The 21,278-nt window shown below is 38.2% G+C and overlaps 1 protein-coding gene across 19 annotated transcripts in view; it reads left to right on the top strand.

Moving 5' to 3' along the window:
- Positions 1-21,278, top strand: part of N4BP2L2 (NEDD4 binding protein 2 like 2) — a 115,978-nt gene that overhangs the window by 25,613 nt on the left and 69,087 nt on the right. The window lies entirely within an intron of this gene.

Raw genomic sequence — 21,278 nt, 5'->3', positions numbered from 1 at the left:
AAGTTAAGTTAGTGATTTTTTAGAGTTAAGTTTTAGGAGCTACAATTTATAAATTAAAAATTTTCCTATTAAAGTTACCAGCTGTATCTTTGTAAATTTTCTGAGAAAGAGAGATTGTATTAAGGGATTAATGAATGTTTGGTGATAAGATTGGCATACAAATCTTTATTTTTAAAAGGTACCATTAAAACAGTTGGCTTCCCTGTATGTATACTGTATTTTCTTACACTATCCTTAGGATGGTAAGAAGTAGTAGTAAATTTCTTGAAATAGACCCTAAAAATATAGGGATTAGTGATTGTCTTATGTGTCATTTGGATTCCTTTTTTACTTTGCAAAGCAGTATTTAGATTGATTCAATTTAGTTGATTTAAATTGCCAAATATGTTAAGCCTAAGTTTTCACTTTTGCATGGTTTGTAAGTTTCAGGGCAAACCTTGAAAAGCTAATGATTATGATTATCTGCGACTGAGTTCAGAAAACATGTAAAAGAATGGCTACAATTTACTCTCAGTAATTTAGACTACATTAAGTGGTGTATATGTAAGCAGTAATTTGGAAGATCTCCTACAGAAATTCTTTTTTTTTCTTTTTCTTTTTTTTTTTTTTTTTTTTTTTTTTGAGACAGAGTCTCGCTCTGTCGCCCAGGCTGGAGTCCAATGGCGTGATCTCGGCGCACTGCAAGCTCTGCCTCCCGGGTTCACGCCATTCTCCTGCCTCAGCCTCCTGAGTAGCTGGGACCACAGGCGCCCACCACCACGCCCAGCTAATTTTTTTGTGTTTTTAATAGAGATGGGGTTTCACCGTGTTAGCCAGGATGGTGTCGGTCTCCTGACCTCGTGATCCGCCCGCCTTGGCCTCCCAAAGTGCTGGGATTACTGGCATGAGCCACTGCGCCTGGCCAGAAATTCTTAATGTATTATCACTCTATGCACAAGAACAAGAAGAAGGAGTAGTACAAATAACTTTGGAAAGAGAGTCTCAACGGTAAATAGTTATTAATTCTAGAAGCTAAGCTGTATGTGTTGAAAAGTTTTGACTTTTTGTATATCCAATGGAAATTTATTTAATTATTCATAATCTCTTTTTCTTCCTTCTCCTTCTGGCAAATTCTGTTCTCTGAAAAATAACCCTGTTACATTCCAGTTGTGGTAATTGTAATAATTACACATTATAATTCACTTCCCAGAATGGAATATGTTAACTTCAGTAAGTTCTCTTAAGTTTCAGTGTGAAAAAAATAGATTATTTTTCTGTAGCATGGACACAGGCACAGTCTGATCCCTAATCTCAAAACTAGACACAATTGCATTAGCAATTGGTGAGTAACTGAAGACTTCACATCGAAGTCTTGGTTTGGTTTTTAATATTTCCATTTCCTTTTTTTTTTTGTAACTGGAACTACTTTTTGTAAATTGATGGGAAGATTGAAATACTTTGAAGGAGCTATTGGGTTTGCCTCTCAGTTTTGCTAGTAACTAAGGGAAAAAGAATAATGTGGTTTTTCATGGTTGAAATTGTGTTTAGTAGAGTCCATTGAAATACACTTTATTATTTGGATTATTTTCTTATTTTGCAGTTTTAACTGTTTTCAGATGGTACATGTAAAGTTAAAGTTTTATTCTTGGTGTTAATTTTCTTTTTTTTTTTTTTTTTTGAGACGGAGTCTCGCTCTGTCGCCCAGGCTGGAGTGCAGTGGCGCAATCTCGGCTCACTGCAAGCTCTGCCTCCCGGGTTTCTTGGTGTTAATTTTCAATTGGTAATTATAATAATTATACAGCTTTCAGAATATCTCTTCATTCTGAAAGAAATTCTGAAGAGTAATTCTGAACTCTTCAGTTTTTTAATATAACAAAATGAAAGAAAATTTACTCAGGAAGGGATTGTGGGTTCTTTGTTTTCCTTTTTTTTTTTTTTTTTTCCGTTTTTCTTAATCTTAGAAATCACATTTCTTTTTCTTTCATAGTCTTTTCTTGTATACATGTTTTCTTCCATTCTATTCGTTTTCTGCTCAGCTGTCCTCCTGTAACCTCATTAACATTCTTAATGAAGATGATGGAATGGTAAGTGACTGGCGAAGCGGGAGATAATATCTTTTTCCCTCCTGTATTCTACGGAACTCATTCCTTCTCAGCCTTACTTAACCCAGTTAAATTTATACACCACAGCTCTGCATTTAGTTTCCTGACCCTGTGGGTTAGGTAGAATTTAGATATGAAAATGGCTGGAAATATTTATAAAAATCTATTATGTTAATCATTGGTGGGGAATCCATAACATGGCATAGAACTTGAATGTATGGATTTGAGAAAAAATATTTACATTAACTTAATTATATGATGATGGATGCTAGTTGATAAGCAGTGGGTTGAAATTCACTGTTACATAATTCACTGTTATGTCATGGTTGCTGGTTGCCCTTAACTGAATGATTTTGAAGGAAAGCTGATAACTATTTTGAGTTAAATTTTTACAAGTGGTTTCTTATATGGTGCAATGCTGTTGCAACAAACAATAGGAATTTTGTAGCAAAAAGTCTTAATAATATCCATTTAAATAACTGCTGCTTATTTAATGCCCATCAGTGCTAGGCCCCCATCTAAATGTGATTGTTACAGTCGTTAATTTTCACAATTCTACAATGGCTTTAGAAAGAGGAAACAAAAATTTAGGTTAAACAACTTACTAACATGATTTCTCTAGTAAGAGATAAAACTGTGATTCAAATCTATGTTAGACATTTATCTACTGTAACCCTGTATTATTTTTAAACCACATAGTTATCTTTTTTTTTAATTTGGTGTTTTTCCAAGGTTAAAAAGAAATTCCAGTGAAGAGTTGATTCCATCTTTATGGTATCTTTATTTTTTAAGGTTATAAGGTATGTTGATTTATCAGGAAAGTTAAATGAAGAAATCTTTAAGAGGCCATTTAGAATTCTGTTTTTAAAAGTCAAAATTGAAAAGAGTTGGGCCAGGCGCAGTGGCTCACGCTTGTAATCCCAGCATTTTGGGAGGCCGGGCGGGTAGATCACCTGAGGTGAGGAGTTCGAGACCAGCCTGGCCAACGTGGTGAAACCCTGTCTCTACTGAAGATACAAAAATTAGCCGGGCGTGGTGGCATGTGCCTGTAATCCTAGCTACTCGGGAGGCTGAGGTAGGAGAATCGCTTGAACCTGGGTGGCAGAGGTTGCAGTGAGCCAAGATGGCGCCATGCACTCCAGCCTGAGCAACAGAGTGAGACTCCATCTCAAAAAAAAAAAAAAAAAAAAATTGATAGAGTTTATACTATTTAATGTTTAAATGTTTTCTGTAAATTAAACATCAATGCACTTGATAATCATATTTCAGGAACATTTTTTTCCATTGAATTATTTACATATACTGTTGTACTTTAAGGCTTTAATTTTAATATTTTATTATTTTAATTAGCATTTGAAATGTATAGTGTTCAATAAATGGATTGTTAAATTATGTTAAGTTGAATTTTTTTAACCCTAATTAATTTTCAGGCAGTATTTCCTAAAATAAGTCAATACTACTTGTAAGTGGTTTTACTTATTTTTCTTTTATGTTCACTTATTACGTAAGTATGTTAGTAGTAGACATCATGGAAATTACATAAATTTTCTGAATATTTGAAGAATTAAAGGAGTTTTTTCTCTATAATAGGAACTTTTTTATTATGGAATTTTAAATTAATTTTCGAAAAGAACACTAAAAGAGTTACTTAAGTTTGCTTTGTAAATAATTTAAATTTTACAAGGAAAATCTTGAAGTACAGAATTCTTACTGTTGGGTATTTGCTTTATTTTGTTTTAGTCAACTTAAAAAAATTGAAGAACTGGGTCTTGTTTGGTTTCTCTTAATTCCTTAAGAGTAGTTTATGTTTTTTCTTCATTGTTCTAAATGTTAGAGTTGGAGTTTTTGTTTAGAATAGAAAAGTTGGAGTTTTTGTTTAGAATAGAAAAGAAGAAATGTCATTGGTTTTATGAATAGATTCAGATAGTTTTCAATTCAGGAAACTGGTAAGCAGTACATAAGGGTATTGAGATTATAGGAATAAAGTTCAATGTAACCCTTGGCAGAGATGCAGTTAAGACATTTATCTAGAATATAAGTAAATTGAAGTATTTATAGGAAATGTGATAAGAGTAATGGGCTAGACATTTTGAAAATTAAAACCAGGGATCTTGTTATCTTTGGATCACTGCTGTGTCCTAGGAGCTTTATTCTTTACTAAGAATCAGTAACTGTTTTATTCGATATTAGGCACAGTCTTCTCCCTAAAACAGTCAACAAACTTTTGATACAAAGGAAGCAGTAATCAAAGAAGAGCAACGTTACAGGGCAGTTTGTAATAAAAGTTGAGTATCCCTATCTGAAATGCTTGAGACCAGAAGTGTTTCGGAGTTCAGATTTTCTTTTGGATTTTGGAATATTTGCAGAATACCTACTGATTGAGCATATCTAACCTGGAAATCCAAAGTGCTCCGGTGAACATTTTCTTTGAGCATCATGTCAATCAGTGCTCAAAAAGTTCAAGATTTTGGAGCTTCTTGGATTATGGGTGCTCAACCTGTATAGGAAACGTGGAGATGGAGCAGGAATCAGTTGTATTTAATACTTGCTGGGGAAAGGATTTCCAGACCACCAGAGAAGAAGGATCACGCATTTAACTTGGTGTATCCGATGCCATATCAGAGCCTTTTCTTCCATTTTAACCTCACCAGTAGTCTTTAGATTTGTGGTTTATGATCAAGAAATTAAATCCTAGAATACAGATTAGTAGAGCAAAGTTGAGGCTTTTGATTATCTATTTCTTTTAAGGTTTTTTGCTTTAACACTTTACAGAAGAATTTCTAGACTGTCTGAGAAGAATACTCCAGGTATTTGTCCCAGTCTTAAAGTAGTTCAACAAAAAGTTCATAATCACTTTTTAGAACCCTTTTCCCAAAGAACTGTGATCCTACGTCTAACTTAAAAAAAGAAAACACAAATGCTTGCATCTTTTTTCACATATTTATCTGTATTCAGCAATCAAGAATAGCTGGTACTGATGCATATCTTTACATGATTTTTCATTATTTATCTGGAAATAATATATATTGGGTCATTATTTGGCTCTTCAACCTCAGTAATTCAGTAACTTTCTTTCAGTTAATTTTGTTGACCTGTTTTGGACACTTTTCAAAATATTCGTAGCATGATTTTACTGGGAAGAAAACATTATTACAAGAGTTAGGCAGTCTGAGTTCCACCTCCATTTGTGTCCATCCTCTCTCTCGTTTATCGAATGCCTTCACTTGTGCTCTGAATTGCATCTCTTTCCTTCTCAGGAAATTTTATACATTGTCAGTTATTCCTTCTCTCTGTAACTTCAGCCTCACCGTCTTTCCTGAGTCTGACCCATCAACAATTAAACATGATCAAGTCTTCCGATTTAAAAGTCCCTCTTTCTTGACACAGCTCATTTATAGCCAAACTTCTTTCTAAAGAGTAGTCTACATTCATTTTCTTTTTCTCCCTCACTTCTGCTAATATTGAACCCACTCCATTTTAGTTTCTGTCCCTGTCATTCCTCTAAATTGATTTTTAAGGTCTCCAGAATATTCCTCTGTATTTGTGGGCATTATTCACTGCTCATCTTATTTGACTACTCAGCAGGCATTTAACTTTTGATCAGTTTTTCCTTAAAATACTTTATTTGGCTTCCTTGACATCATGGTTTTTGTTCAGATCTCTGTGGCTATTTCTGTCTCCTTTGCTGCCTTCTCCTCTTGGTCCTTGAATTTTAGAATTCTTCAAATTTCAGTTCTAGACAATCTTCTATTCTTACTCTTAGCTTTCCCTATGTGGTCTCATCATTTCTCATGTGGACATAGCAGTCTCCCCACTTTTATTTTTGCCACCTTACAATTTTATCCACAGAGCAGCTAGAGTAGTCTATAAATTCTTTTTAAAATACGTAAAATCACTCACTGCTTAAACACTACATAATCTAGTCCTTGGCTGCTTCTCTGACCCTGTCTTATACCAGTCTGCATTTACTACAGTCCGTCTATACTGGCCTCTTTGAACTGTTCTTTAGACATGATAAGCTTGTCCTTGCTAAAAGCTCTAGCTGTTCTTTCTTGGAATGCTCTTCTCGTCTACTCTTCCTATGCCTAGCATTTTCTTAACGTTTAGGTCTCACCTGAGATGTCACTTTCACTGTAGTACTAGTAGTTGATGTTACTACTGATTTGTTGGCAGTATTCCTGAAATAGAATATAGGATAAATGAATAAATGAGGACGTGTTTATTTTGTTCACAGCTGTGTCCACAAAATCTAACCAGTGCCTATAGTACTGTAGGAGCTCATTAAGTAGTCAGCTGATTGATTTTTGTACCTACTGGTTCTATTAACAATATTGACCCCTAAATGTATTTTCTTCTCCTCTGAGCTCCAGTCTGTATATTTAACTGTCTACCTGACATTTCCACTTCTAAGCTTAAAAGGCTCCTCCAATTGAACCTGTGATCTCTCTAAATCTGGGACTCCAGAATTTCTTGCCACAGTGAATGGATTTACTTTTCATCTGTTTCTGTAAGCTAGAAAGTCGAGAGTCTTCTTCAATGCCTTCTTTCCCCCTCATATTCAATCCATCAAATGGATTCTATGGACTTTGCCACCTGAATATCTCTTGGATCTGTTTCTACATTTTAAACTGCCATCATTTGATGGATTTTCACACAGTGAGCATATCTATATAATTAATACCCAGGTCAGGAAATACGACATTACTAGCACCTTAGAAGCTCCTTGTGCCCTCTCTCTGTCAGAGTGATCTATTTAAAGGAAAAATGTGATCATGCTTAATGCCTTTCAGTTGCTTCCCATTGATCTTAGAATAAAGACCAGAAATCATAATGTGATATTTAAGATCCTGGATGATGTTACTGTTTTTCCTATGCAACTTCATGTTTTTTTAATTACTCTTCTCACTTTCTGTATTCCAGCCCTGATAGCCACCTCTCAATTCCTTGAATGTGGTATGCTGTTCCCTCTTGCTAAAAAATTCTATGTGCACCCACCCCTTCCATTCTTGTCCTTCAGATTTGAGCTCTTCAAAGTTTTCTTGGACATAGCAAGCTTGATGAGGTCCCAAATACATCTTATGTGCTCTCATGTACTTTATTCATTTGTATATTATTATTTCCCTTCATTATTTTTAAGCTAATGAGTCAGGTATTATACCTGTTTTGTTCACTGTTGCTTGGTCATCAGCTAGCATGGTGGCTGGGAAAGATTGGTATTCAGTATTCATACAATAAGTGAATATGAGTAGTTTGGGTTTGTTATGGGATGAATTATCCATCCCCACCCCCCACTCCCACACACAGACACCCAACTGATACATTGAAAATTAAAGTTCTAACTGTAGAATCTAGAATGTAACTGTATTTGGAGATGGGGCCTTTAAAAAGGTAATGAAGATAAAATGAAGTCATATGGGTGGACTCCAATCCCATATGAGTGGTTTCCATTAAGAAGAGGAGATTAGGACACAGACACACAAGAAGGTAAGACCATGTGAAGACACTGGAGGAAGATGGCCATCTACAAGCCAAAGAGATCTACAGGCTTTAGAAGAAACCAACACTGCTGACACCTTGATCTTGGACTTCTAGAAGTGTGAGAAAATAAATTTCTGTTCTTTAAACTACCCAATCTGTGATACTTTGCTATGGAAGCTCTGGTAAACTAATACGGATTTTGGTATTGGAAAGTGGAGTGCTGGTGTAATGAATACCTAAAAGTGTGGAATTGGCTTTAGAACTAGATAATGGGTAGAGGCCAGAAGAAGTATTTGTTAGAAAAAACGTAGACTGCCTTGAAGAGATTGTTGGTAGAAATATGGATGTTGAAGGTGATTCTGGTGAAGCTTAGAAAATAGAGCTGTTGAGAAAGCTTCTGTCATCTTAGAGGTATACATATGTCACCTTGAATAAATATTGGTAGAAATATGAATGTTAAAGGTGTTTCTGGTAGGAACTCAAACAAATGAGGAATGTATTGTTGGAAACTGAGAGAAAGGCAATGCTTATTATAATGTGGCAAATAGCCAAATTGTGTTTTGTGGAAAGTGGATGAACTTACAAAGTGATGAATATTTAGCCGAGATTTCTAAGCAATGCATTAAAGATACGGCCTGGTTTCTCCTTGCTGCTTAAAGTAAAATGCAAGAGGAGAGAGAGAAATTTAAGAAGGAATTATTAAGCCAAAAGCAACCAGAACCTGAAGATTTGGAAAATTCTCAGTCTATCCATATTGCAAAAATTAGCATGTTCTGGAGAGAACATCAAAGTTGTTGCAAGACAACCATTTCCTAAAGCAATTAGGGGTATGTGACTTGTGGATCCAATCAGCCATCTTGGCAGCAACTAGCAGAAACCAGGATAGAGATGGGGTTATACCAATGGAAATGCTGCTGGCTGGTACCGAAGGGAACAGAGGGATAAAAATGAAGGAAGTCTGTTGGATTTCTGGGATTCTATAAAATGGGTCAGTAGAGCTATCTGGCTGTGAACATGTGTTCTTCAAGAAGAGGGAAGAATGACCCTGAAGATGATTCAGAAGGCAAAGGGGCTACTATTGCTACCACAGGACCAGAGGGCTCAGGCCTGAGGAGTCAAGGTAGGCTACTACTTAGGGCTGAGGGAGGTAGGCTACCACACTGGTGGGCTCAGAAGACAGGGCTGCCACCCCTGTCAGCTGGAAAGATGGAGAATGAAGCTGAAGATTATTCTTGAGCCTTAAAATCTAATGGGATTTGCCTTTATGCGTTTCAGACCTGCTTGGGATCCATCACCCCTTCTTTCTGATTTTTTTGGAATAGGAATGTTTATCCTATGCCTGTCTCGCCAGTGGTGTATTTTGGAAGCAAATAACTTGTCTAGTTTCACACGTTCATGCTGGAGAAGAATTTTGCCTCAGGGTGAAACCTTGAGTACGCCTGTACCTGATCTAAATGATATTTAGATGAGATTTGGGGCTTAGAGTTGATACCGAAATGGGTCAAGACTTTGGGGCTGTTGGGATGGAGTGGATGTGTTTTGTGTCTGAGAAGGACATGAATTTTAAGGGGCCAGATGGCAGAATTTTCGGGGTTGAATTTTATGCTCTCCAAATGTATGTAAGTTAAAGTCCTAACTCCTAGTACCTAGAATGTGACCATATTTGGAGATGGGGCCTTTAAAAAGGTAATTAAGATAAAATGACGTGTGAGCCCTAATCCAATATGGTGTCTTTGTAAGAAGAGGTTAGGACAAACACAAAGGGAAGATCATGTGGTGACACTGGAGAAAGAAGGCCATCTACAAACTGAGGAGGGAGGCCTGAGAAGAGAGAAACCCTGTGAACATCTTAATCTTGGACATCTAGCCTACAGAAGTGTGGGAAAATAAATTTCTATTGTTTAAGCCACCTAGTCTTTGGTACTTTGTTGTGGGAACCCTAGCTCTTAACACTGGTTAGTTGAGAGGCACTTTGGAGACATTTCCTTCTTTTTTGCAGTTCCTTTGTGTGTAATGTTAGGGCATTTGCCTTAATCAGTGGTTCTTTAAAGTTTTAGGTCCTAATTCATCTGTTATATGTTTTTTCCAAAAATTTTTGGAGTTTTATATCCATCTGGGGACCCCAGGTTCAGAATTCTTAGACAAGACTCTTTTTTATTTATTTTTTAAGAGAGTCTTTTTCTTTCACCCAGGCTGCCAGGCTAGAGTGCAGTGGCGTAATCATAGTTCACTGTAACCTTGAACTCCTGGGCTCAAGCAATCCTCCCAGCTAATTTTTAAATTTTTTTAGAGTTGGGATCTCACTGTGTTTCCCAGGCTGGTCTCAAACTTCTGGGCTCAAGTGATCCTCCTGCCTTGGTCTCCCAAAGTGCTGGAATTACAGGTATGAGCCACTGTACGTGGCCATGACTAAGTTCTAAGGAAGTTTTCCCTTGGTTTTGTAGCTTATGATCTATTAATGTAATTTGACTATTTGAAGTAAAAAAGTTGATTGTGTGAATTAATGATGGAAATAACTTGTTTGTCCTTTATACTGCCTAAAAACTTAGCTTTTTAAATTTTAAGGAATTGTTATCTAGACTTGCATTGAACATTTATTGCACCACTTTTACATGCTAGTGGTGGAAATATAAAAGTAAATAAGGTAAGCCTCCTACTCTTGAATATATAGCTTTATGAAGGAAAGATGGTGGGAACCTGATGGCTCTTATATAGAATGTGGATTAGTACTAGTCTTGCTTTGTGGGATTAACACTTATGAATGCAGGGACTGTGTTTTTATATCCTTAGGGTCTGGGTCAGTATTAAGCACCTAAAAAAAGCTTGATTTGTGTTTGAAGAGTGAATACCCCCAGAAATTATTTCTTCTGGCAGCTTTAAGAAGCAACACTGAGACGTTATAGTATTATACTTTAAATTTAATTAAATCATACTATGTTCCATAAGTGTTTTGAGTCAGTAATTAGTGCAATATAATTTTTTTTTTTTTTTTTTTTTGTGACAGAGTCTTGCTCTGTCACCTAGGCTGGACTGCAGTGGCATGATCTCAGCTCACTGCAACCTCCACCTCCTGGGTTCAAGCGATTCTCCTGCCTCAGCCTCCCAAGTCGCTAGGATTACAGGTGCCCACCACCACACCTAACTAATTTTTGCATTTTTAGTAGAGATGGGGTTTCTCCATGTTGGCTAGGCTGGTATTGAACTTATGACCTCAGGTGATCTGCCCACCTCGGCCTCCCAGAGTGCTTGGATTACAAGTGTGAGCCACCATGTCTGTCCAAATATAAATGCTTTTAATGACTTCTAGTATTCAAAGCTTTCTGAAAATGGAATGTGTTTCATCAAGAAGTATATAGTGAGTTGCTTGACACTGGTGTTCACGGAGCAGTGGAGTTCTGTGGTTTCAGACTGCTCCTTAGAAGTATGAGGGATTGTTGTAAAGGGCAGAGGGAGACAGAAACCACTAATTTAGTACAACACAGAGTTTGAAATTGCAGAATTCGAAATTAGGTTGCGGTTTTGACTGCAACTTGATCAAGTCACTTAATTTTCTGAAACTTTTCCTCATAATTAAATGATTATGCCTTTTAATCTACAATGTAGGGTTATTGGATGGATTAAGCAAGATGAATATTTTAGAGTTTCAGCTGAAATTGTTCTTATTTTAGTCTTATTTTATAAAGCCGTGGAATTCTGTGATTTTTGTTTGCCTTTTGATGATTTTACCTCTTTTGATAATACAGTGAAGATGAGCAGAGATGGAAACAACCCAGTTTTATAGTAGTTAGAAATGCTGTAATAGGCTAGGCTCACGCCTGTAATCCCAGCACTTTGGGAGGTTGAGGAGGGCGGATCACTTGAGGCCAGGTGTTCGAGACCAGCCTGACCAACATGGTGAAACCCCGTCTCTACCAGAAATACAAATAAAAAATAAAAAATTAGCTGGATGTGGTGGTGCATGCCTGTAATCCCAGCTACTTGGAAGGCTAAGATAGGAGAATTCCTTGAACCCAGGAGGGCAGAGGTTATAGTGAGCCGAGATCGTGCCACTGCATTCCAGCCTGGGCGACAGAGCAAGATTCCATCTCAAAAAAAAAAAAAAAATGCTGTAGTAGGTCTGGAAGGATAAAGTTTGATTTTTTTCATTTTCGAATTTATCAGATATATTCCTCATTAGCATAGATGGATTAGTCTGGAATTGCTCAAAACAATTTGTGATGATGCATATGCCTTTTTATCATGAATACTGGAAAGGTTTTCTCACCTATGTTGCATAGACTGTTGGTATGATCTAATTACGTTGATATTTCCTTTTTTTTTTTGGAGGCGGAGTCTCCCTATCTCTGACAGAGATGGAGTCTCGCTCTGTCTCCCAGGCTGGAGTGCAGTGGCGCGATCTTGGCTCACTGCAAGCTCCGCCTCCAGGGTTCATGCCATTCTTCTGCCTCAGCCTCCCTGGTAGCTGAGACTACAGGTGCCCACCACCACTCCTGGCTAATTTTTTTGTATTTTTAGTAGAGACAGGGTTTCACCATGTTAGCCAGGATGGTCTCGATCTCCTGACCTCATGATCCGCCTGCCTTGGCCTCCCAAAGTGCTGGGATTACAGGCGAGAGCCACCGCACCTGGCCGATGTTTTCGTTTTTTTACTGGTAAATTTGGTGTGATTAATTTCACACAGCAGTGTATTGGACAGCCCACACAAACCCATTTCTTTAAAAGAAAAAAAAAGGTTTTATTTTGTTTTAATGTCAAGCTTAATGTGGCAAGTCTTTTTCTCCTATCTCTTGGTTTTCATGGAGACATTTTCCCCTTGTTTCTCATACGTAACATTATGGGTAATCTTCATGTGACAGTGTGATATCAGCCTATCTGTAGTTATGTGAAACCATTAGTTAACTGCATCCTGGGTTCCTGTGAAATGACTCATTCAGAATGGGAGCATCATTTTGAGGGGATGTCAGTTTTCTGTTTTCACAATAGTTAGAAAAGTGGGCCAGGGGCAGTGGCTCACACCTGTAAGCCCAGCACTTTAGCAGACCGAGGTGGGCAGATCACTTGAGGTCAGGAGTTCAAGACCAGCCTGGGTAAAATGGTGAAACCTTGTCTCTACTAAAAATAGAAAATTAGCTGGGTGTCGTGATACATGCCTGTAATCCCAGCTACTGGGGAGGCTGAGGCAGAAGAACCGCTAGAACCCAGGAGTTGGAGGTTGCAGTGAGCCAAGATGATGCCATTGAACTCTAGCCTGGGCAACAGAGGGAGTGAGACTCCATCTCAAAAAAAAAAAAGAAAAGACAAAAGTGACAGAGTTGTCATAAGACTCAGTAGACACAGGGGAAGAGGGCACATGTTGGAAGGCACAAGAGGACGTTTATAATATTTTAAGATACTGTTACATTTTTTATTTTTAAGAATAGTAGCATTTTTTTTTTTTTTTTGGAGACACGGTCTCCGTGCTCCAGTCTCAATGCTCTGATTCTAGAGCATTGCCATGAGTGGTGTTGGGATGTTTGAGGCTTGTTTTAGTGACTGTTAGCTGTATGGTTTCTTGGTGAGAGATGGATTGATTTAAAAGTACAGAATTGGACTATAAGTCTCCGTCTGTCACCCAGGCTGGAGTTCAGTGGCGTGATCATAGCTCACTGCAGCCTTGGACTCCTCAGTTCAAGCAGTCCTCCTATTACAACCTCTTGAGTGGTTAGGACTACAGACATGTGCCACCATGCCTGGCTTTTTTTTTTTTTTTTTTTTTTTTTGTAGAGACAGGATCTCTATAGGCTAGTCTTGAACTCCTGGACTCAAGTGGTCCTCCATAAGTGCTGGGATTATGGGCATGAGCCACTGCACCTGGTGACATATTCTGAATTTTTAATTATATTGTTCTTCCTGGCTTACTTTTTATTTTCTACTTTTAAACTGAAGTAGAAGTTATTTAGAAACAATTTACTTATAGAGAAATAATTTTATCTGTAGACAGGATAGATAGCATTCAGTAGAGAAAGGAAATGAAAAGCAGCTCATCAATAGTTAAATAATTGTTCAAGCAAGATGTGGATAAGTTGCTATGGTATGACACTGATGTGGAACTTCCAAGAAATGTATTTGGTCATATTAATTCTTTTGGGAGCAAGGTAGACCTGCTAAAGGCACCGAGCCTGTGGTAGATCACCAGGGCTGAAGCTCAGGTGGGCATCATACCCAAGGCAACAAGCAGTGAAAAGAGCCACAGTAGAACCCAACTAAAAGTCTCAGAAAACACCAAAGGTTATGCTTGGGAAAAAAGTTCAGTCAGCAAATATTAGACAACGGCATGGTAAACTGGTAAAGTCAGGAGCCAAGAACTAAGATGGAACTGAGTAAGGTTAGGTGTGTAGAAGAATGATTCTAGAGCATTGCCATGAGTGGTGTTGGGATGTTTGAGGCTTGCTTTAGTGGCTGTTAGCTGTATGGTTTCTTGGTGAGAGATGGACTGATTTAAAGGTACAGAATTGGACTATAAGTTTCCTGCCTGCCTTCCCAGCCGTGAACAAAGGCTTTATCTGGATTGTCCTTGGTCAGATAGAGGGTGGGACAGGAAGAAGTAAGCTTGGGTAAATTTCCATAGTTTACTCTGACTCTTTATGCCCAGGTTGTGTGTGCTTAGCCAAGGTATAGAGAAGAGATTGGAGTCCATGCAAGAACAGTGTGAAGAACATGACAGATGTAAATTGGAAATGAGAGTTCATGAGATTGACGTTGAATAGGCCCAGAAGAAGACTTCTAGCTTTTGGCGGTCGTGAGAACATTGTATAGAAAGCAAATGAGGCTTCCTTGCTGCCTTGACTTTACCAGTGTATATAGGAATGCTTTTTTTTTTCCCTTAAGTTTTTAAGGTGTATCTTGACCCTTGGGGCAACCTATGCAGTTTTTCTCTTTTTTTTTTTTAATTATTATACTTTAGGTTTTAGGGTACATGTGCACAATGTGCAGGAGTGTTACATATGTATCCATGTGCCATGTTGTTTTGCTGCACCCATTAACTCGTCATTTAGCATTAGGTATATCTCTAATGCTATCCCTCCCCCTCTCCCCATCCCACAACAGTCCCCGGAGTGTGATGTTCCCCTTCCTGTGTCCATGAGTTCTCATTGTTCAATTCCCACCTATGAGTGAGAACATGCGGTGTTTGGTTTTTTGTCCTTGTGATAGTTTACTAAGAATGATGGTTTCCAGTTTCATCCATGTCCCTACAAAGGATATGAACTCATCATTTTTTTATGGCTGCATAGTATTCCATGGTGTATATGTGCCACATTTTCTTAATCCAGTCTATCTTTGATGGACATTTGGGTTGGTTCCAAGTCTTTGCTATTGTGAATAGTGCTGCAATAAACATACGTGTGCATGTGTCCTTATAGCAGCATGATTTATAGTCCTTTGGGTATATACCCAGTAATGGGATGGCTGGATCAAATGGTATTTCTAGTTCTAGATCCCTGAGGAATCGCCACACTAACTTCCACAATGGTTGAACTAGTTTACAGTCCCACCAACAGTGTAAAAGTGTTCCTATTTCTCCACATCCTCTCCAGCACCTGTTGTTTCCTGACTTTTTAATGATGGCCATTCTAACTGGTGTGAGATGGTATCTCATTGTGGTTTTGATTTGCATTTCTCTGATGGCCAGTGATGATGAGCATTTTTTCATGTGTTTTTTTGGCTGCATAAATGTCTTCTTTTGAGAAGTGTCTGTTCATGTCCTTCGCCCACTTTTTGATGGGGTTGTTTTTTTCTTGTAAATTTGTTTGAGTTCATTATAGATTCTGGATATTAGCCCTCTGTCAGATGAGTAGGTTGCAAAAATTTTCTCCCATTCTGTAGGTTGCCTGTTCACTCTGATGGTAGTTTCTTTTGCTGTGCAGAAGCTCTTTAGTTTAATTAGATCCCATTTATCAATTTTGGCTTTTGTTGCCATTGCTTTTGGTGTTTTAGACATGAAGTCCTTGCCCACGCCTATGTCCTGAATGGTATTGCCTAGGTTTCCTTGTAGGATTTTAATGGTTTTAGGTCTAACATTTAAGTCTTTAATCCATATTGAATTAATTTTTGTATAAGGTGTAAGGAAGGGATCCAGTTGCAGCTTTCTACATATGGCTAGCCAGTTTTCCCAGCACCATTTATTAAATAGGGAATCCTTTCCCCATTTCTTGTTTTTGTCAGGTTTGTCAAAGATCAGAAAGTTGTAGATATGCGGCATCATTTCTGAGGGCTCTGTTCTGTTCCATTGATCTATGTCTCTGTTGTGGTACCAGTAGCATGCTGTTTTGGTTACTGTAGCCTTGTAGTATAGTTTGAAGTCAGGTAGCGTGATGCCTCCAGCTTTGTTCTTTTGGCTTAGGATTGACTTGGCGATGCGGGCTCTTTTCTGATTCCATATGAACTTTAAAGTAGTTTTTTCCAATTCTGTGAAGAAAGTCATTGGTAGCTTGATGGGGATGGCATTGAATCTATAAATTACCTTGGGCAGTATGGCCATTTTCACGATATTGATTCTTCCAACCCATGAGCATGGAATGTTCTTCCATTTGTTTGTATCCTCTTTTATTTCATTGAGCAGTGGTTTGTAGTTCTCCTTGAAGAGGTCCTTCACATCCCTCGTAAGTTGGATTCCTAGGTATTTTATTCTCTTTGAAGCAATTGTGAATGGGAGTTCACTCATGATTTGGCTCTCTGTTTGTCTGTGATTGGTGTACAGGAATGCTTGTGATTTTTGTACATTGATTTTGTATCCTGAGACTTTGCTGAAGTTGCTTATCAGCTTAAGGAGATTTTGGGCTGAGACGATGGGGTTTTCTAGATATACAATCATGTCATCTGCAAACAGGGACAATTTGACTTCCTCTTTTTTTTTTTATTTTTTATTTTTTTTTACTTTTTTTTTTTTATTTATTTTTATTTTTTTTTTATTATACTTTAGGGTTTTAGGGTACATGTGCACAATGTGCAGGTTTGTTACATATGTATCCATGTGCCATGTTGATTTCCTGCACCCATTAACTCGTCATTTAGCATTAGGTGTATCTCCTAATGCTGTCCCTCCCCCCTCCCCCCGCCCCACAACAGTCCCCAGAGCGTGATGTTCCCCTTCCTGTGTCCATGAGTTCTCATTGTTCAATTCCCACCTATGAGTGAGAACATGCGGTGTTTGGTTTTTTGTCCTTGCAATAGTTTACTGAGAATGATGTTTTCCAGTTTCATCCATGTCCCTACAAAGGACACGAACTCATCATTTTTTATGGCTGCATAGTATTCCATGGTGTATATGTGCCACATTTTCTTAATCCAGTCTATCGTTGTTGGACATTTGGGTTGGTTCCAACTCTTTGCTATTGTGAATAGTGCCGCAATAAACATACGTGTGCATGTGTCTTTATAGCAGCATGATTTATAGTCCTTTGGGTATATACCCAGTAATGGGATGGCTGGGTCAAATGGTATTTCTAGTTCTAGATCCCTGAGGAATCGCCACACTGACTTCCACAATGGTTGAACTAGTTTACAGTCCCACCAACAGTGTAAAAGTGTTCCTATTTCTCCACATCCTCTCCAGCACCTGTTGTTTCCTGACTTTTTAATGATGGCCATTCTAACTGGTGTGAGATGGTATCTCACTGTGGTTTTGATTTGCATTTCTCTGATGGCCAGTGATGAGGAGCATTTCTTCATGTGTTTTTTGGCTGCATAAATGTCTTCTTTTGAGAAGTGTCTGTTCATGTCCTCTGCCCACTTTTTGATGGGGTTGTTTGTTTTTTTCTTGTAAATTTGAGTTCATTGTAGATTCTGGATATTAGCCCTTTGTCAGATGAGTAGGTTGCAAAAATTTTCTCCCATTGTGTAGGTTGCCTGTTCACTCTGATGATAGTTTCTTTTGCTGTGCAGAAGCTCTTTAGTTTAATGAGATCCCATTTGTCGATTTTGGCTTTTGTTGCCATTGCTTTTGGTGTTTTAGACATGAAGTCCTTGCCCACGCCTATGTCCTGAATGGTATTGCCTAGGTTTTCTTGTAGGATTTTAATGGTTTTAGGTCTAACATATAAGTCTTTAATCCATCTTGAATTAATTTTTGTATAAGGTGTAAGGAAGGGATCCAGTTGCAGCTTTCTACATATGGCTAGCCAGTTTTCCCAGCACCATTTATTAAATAGGGAATCCTTTCCCCATTTCTTGTTTTTGTCAGGTTTGTCAAAGATCAGATAGTTGTAACTATGCGGCATCATTTCTGAGGGCTCTGTTCTGTTCCATTGATCTATGTCTCTGTTGTGGTACCAGTACCATGCTGTTTTGGTTACTGTAGCCTTGTAGTATAGTTTAAAGTCAGGTAGCGTGATGCCTCCAGCTTTGTTCTTTTGGCTTAGGATTGACTTGGCGATGCGGGCTCTTTTTTGGTTCCATATGAACTTTAAAGTAGTTTTTTCCAATTCTGTGAAGAAAGTCATTGGTAGCTTGATGGGGATGGCATTGAATCTATAAATTACCTTGGGCAGTATGGCCATTTTCACGATATTGATTCTTCCAACCCATGAGCATGGAATGTTCTTCCATTTGTTTGTATCCTCTTTTATTTCATTGAGCAGTGGTTTGTAGTTCTCCTTGAAGAGGTCCTTCACATCCCTTGTAAATTGGATTCCTAGGTATTTTATTCTCTTTGAAGCAATTGTGAATGGGAGTTCACTCATGATTTGGCTCTCTGTTTGTCTGTTATTGGTGTACAAGAATGCTTGTGATTTTTGTACATTAATTTTGTATCCTGAGACTTTGCTGAAGTTGCTAATCAGCTTAAGGAGATTTTGGGCTGAGACAATGGGGTTTTCTAGATATACAATCATGTCATCTGCAAACAGGGACAATTTGACTTCCTCTTTTCCTAATTGAATACCCTTTATTTCCTTCTCCTGCCTGATTGCTCTGGCCAGAACTTCCAGCACTATGTTGAATAGGAGCGGTGAGAGAGGGTATCCCTGTCTTGTGCCAGTTTTCAGAGGGAATGCTTCCAGTTTTTGCCCATTCAGTATGATATTGGCTGTGGGTTTGTTGTAGATAGCTCTTATTATTTTGAGATACGTCCCATCAATACCTAATTTATTGAGAGTTTTTAGCATGAAGGGTTGTTGAATTTTGTCAAAGGCCTTTTCTGCATCTATTGAGATAATCATGTGGTTTTTGTCTTTGGTTCTGTTTATATGCTGGATTACATTTATTGATTTGCGTATGTTGAACCAGCCTTGCATCCCAGGGATGAAGCCCACTTGATCATGGTGGATAAGCTTTTTGATGTGCTGCTGGATTCGGTTTGCCAGTATTTTATTGAGGATTTTTGCATCAATGTTCATCAAGGATATTGGTCTGAAATTCTCTTTTTTGGTTATGTCTCTGCCAGGTTTTGGTATCAGGACGATGCTGGCTTCGTAAAATGTGTTAGGGAGGATTCCCTCTTTTTCTATCGATTGGAATAGTTTCAGAAGGAATGGTACCAGTTCCTCCTTGTACCTCTGGTAGAATTCAGCTGTGAATCCATCTGGTCCTGGACTCTTTTTGGTTGGTAAGCTATTGATTATTGCCACAATTTCAGAACCTGTTATTGGTCTATTCAGAGATTCAACTTCTTCCTGGTTTCGTCTTGGGAGGGTGTATTTGTCGAGGAATTTATCCATTTCTTCTAGATTTTCTAGTTTATTTGCATAGAGGTGTTTGTAGTATTCTCTGATGGTAGATTGTATTTCTGTAGGATCCGTGGTGATATCCCCTTTTTCATTTTTTATTGCATCTATTTGATTCTTCTCTCTTTTCTTCTTTATTAGTCTTTCTAGCGGTCTATCAGTTTTGTTGATCTTTTCAAAAAACCAGCTCCTGGATTCATTAATTTTTTGAAGGGTTTTTTGTGTCTCTATTTCCTTCAGTTCTGCTCTGATTTTAGTTATTTCTAGCCTTCTGCTAGCTTTTGAATGTGTTTGCTCTTGCTATTCTAGTTCTTTTAATTGTGATGTTAGGGTGTCAATTTTGGATCTTTCCTGCTTTCTCTTGTGGGCATTTAGTGCTATAAATTTCCCGCTACACACTGCTTTGAATGTGTCCCAGAGATTCTGGTATGTTGTGTCTTTGTTCTCGTTGGTTTCAAAGAACATCTTTATTTCTGCCTTCATTTCATTATGTACCCAATAGTCATTCAGGAGCAGGTTGTTCAGTTTCCATGTAGTTGCGCGGTTTTGAGTGAGTTTCTTAATCCTGAGTTCTAGTTTGATTGCACTGTGGTCTGAGAGACAGTTTGTTATAATTTCTGTTCTTTTACATTTGCTGAGGAGAGCTTTACTTCCAACTATGTGGTCAATTTTGGAGTAGGTGTGGTGTGGTGCTGAAAAAAATGTATATTCTGTTGATTTGGGGTGGAGAGTTCTGTAGATGTCTATTAGGTCCACTTTGTGCAGAGCTGAGTTCAATTCCTGGATATCCTTGTTAACTTTCTGTCTCATTGATCTGTCTAATGCTGACAGTGGGGTGTTAAAATCTCCCATTATTATTGTGTGGGAGTTTAAGTCCCTTTGTAGGTCACTCAGGACTTGCTTTATGAATCTGGGTGCTCCTGTGTTGGGTGCATATATATTTAGGATAGTTAGCTCTTCTTGTTGAATTGATCCCTTTACCATTATGTAATGGCCTTCTTTGTCTCTTTTGATCTTTGTTGGTTTAAATTCTATTTTATCAGAGACTAGGATTGCAACCCCTGCCTTTTTTTGTTTTCCATTTGCTTGATAGATCTTCCTCCATCCCTTTATTTTGAGTCTATGTGTGTCTCTGCACGTGAGATGGGTTTCCTGAATACAGCACACTGATGGGTCCTGACTCCTTATCCAGTTTGCCAGTCTGTGTCTTTTAATTGGAGCATTTAGCCCATTTACATTTAAAGTTAATATTGTTATGTGTGAATCTGATCCTGTCATTATGATGTTAGTTGGTTATTTTGCTCGTTAGTTGATGCAGTTTCTTCCTAGCTTCGATGGTCTTTACAATTTGGCATGTTTTTGCAGGGGCTGGTACCAGTTGTTCCTTTCCATGTTTAGTGCTTCCTTCAGGAGCTCTTTTAGGGCAGGCCTGGTGGTGACAAAATCCCTCAGCGTTTGCTTGTCTGTAAAGTATTTTATTTCTCCTTCACTTATGAAGCTTAGTTTGGCTGGAGATGAAATTCTGGGTTGAAAATTCTTTTCTTTAAGAATGTTGAATATGGGCCCCCACTCTCTTCTGGCTTGTAGAGTTTCTGCCGAGAGATCCGCTGTTAGTCTGATGGGCTTCCCTTTGTGGGTAACCCGACCTTTCTCTCTGGCTGCCCTTAACATTTTTTCCTTCATTTCAACTTTGGTGAATCTGACAATTACGTGTCTTGGAGTTGCTCTTCTCGAGGAGTATCTTTGTGGCGTTCTCTGTATTTCCTGAATCTGAATGTTGGCCTGCCTTGCTAGATTGGGGAAGTTCTCTTGGATAGTATCTTGCAGAGTGTTTTCCAACTTGGTTTCATTCTCCCCATCATTTTCAGGTACACCAATCAGACGTAGGTTTGGTCTTTTCACATAGTCCCAAATTTCTTGGAGGCTTTGTTCATTTCTTTTTATTCTTTTTTCTCTAAACTTTCCTTCTCTCTTCATTTCATTTCATCTTCCATCAGCGATACCCTTTCTTCCAGTTGAT

This window comes from Symphalangus syndactylus, chromosome 15, assembly GCF_028878055.3.
Source record: "Symphalangus syndactylus isolate Jambi chromosome 15, NHGRI_mSymSyn1-v2.1_pri, whole genome shotgun sequence".
In the NCBI taxonomy this organism is placed as follows: domain Eukaryota; kingdom Metazoa; phylum Chordata; class Mammalia; order Primates; family Hylobatidae; genus Symphalangus; species Symphalangus syndactylus.
The sequence above is the reverse complement of the archived record's forward strand: the minus strand, read 5'-3'. Positions and strand labels throughout refer to the sequence as shown.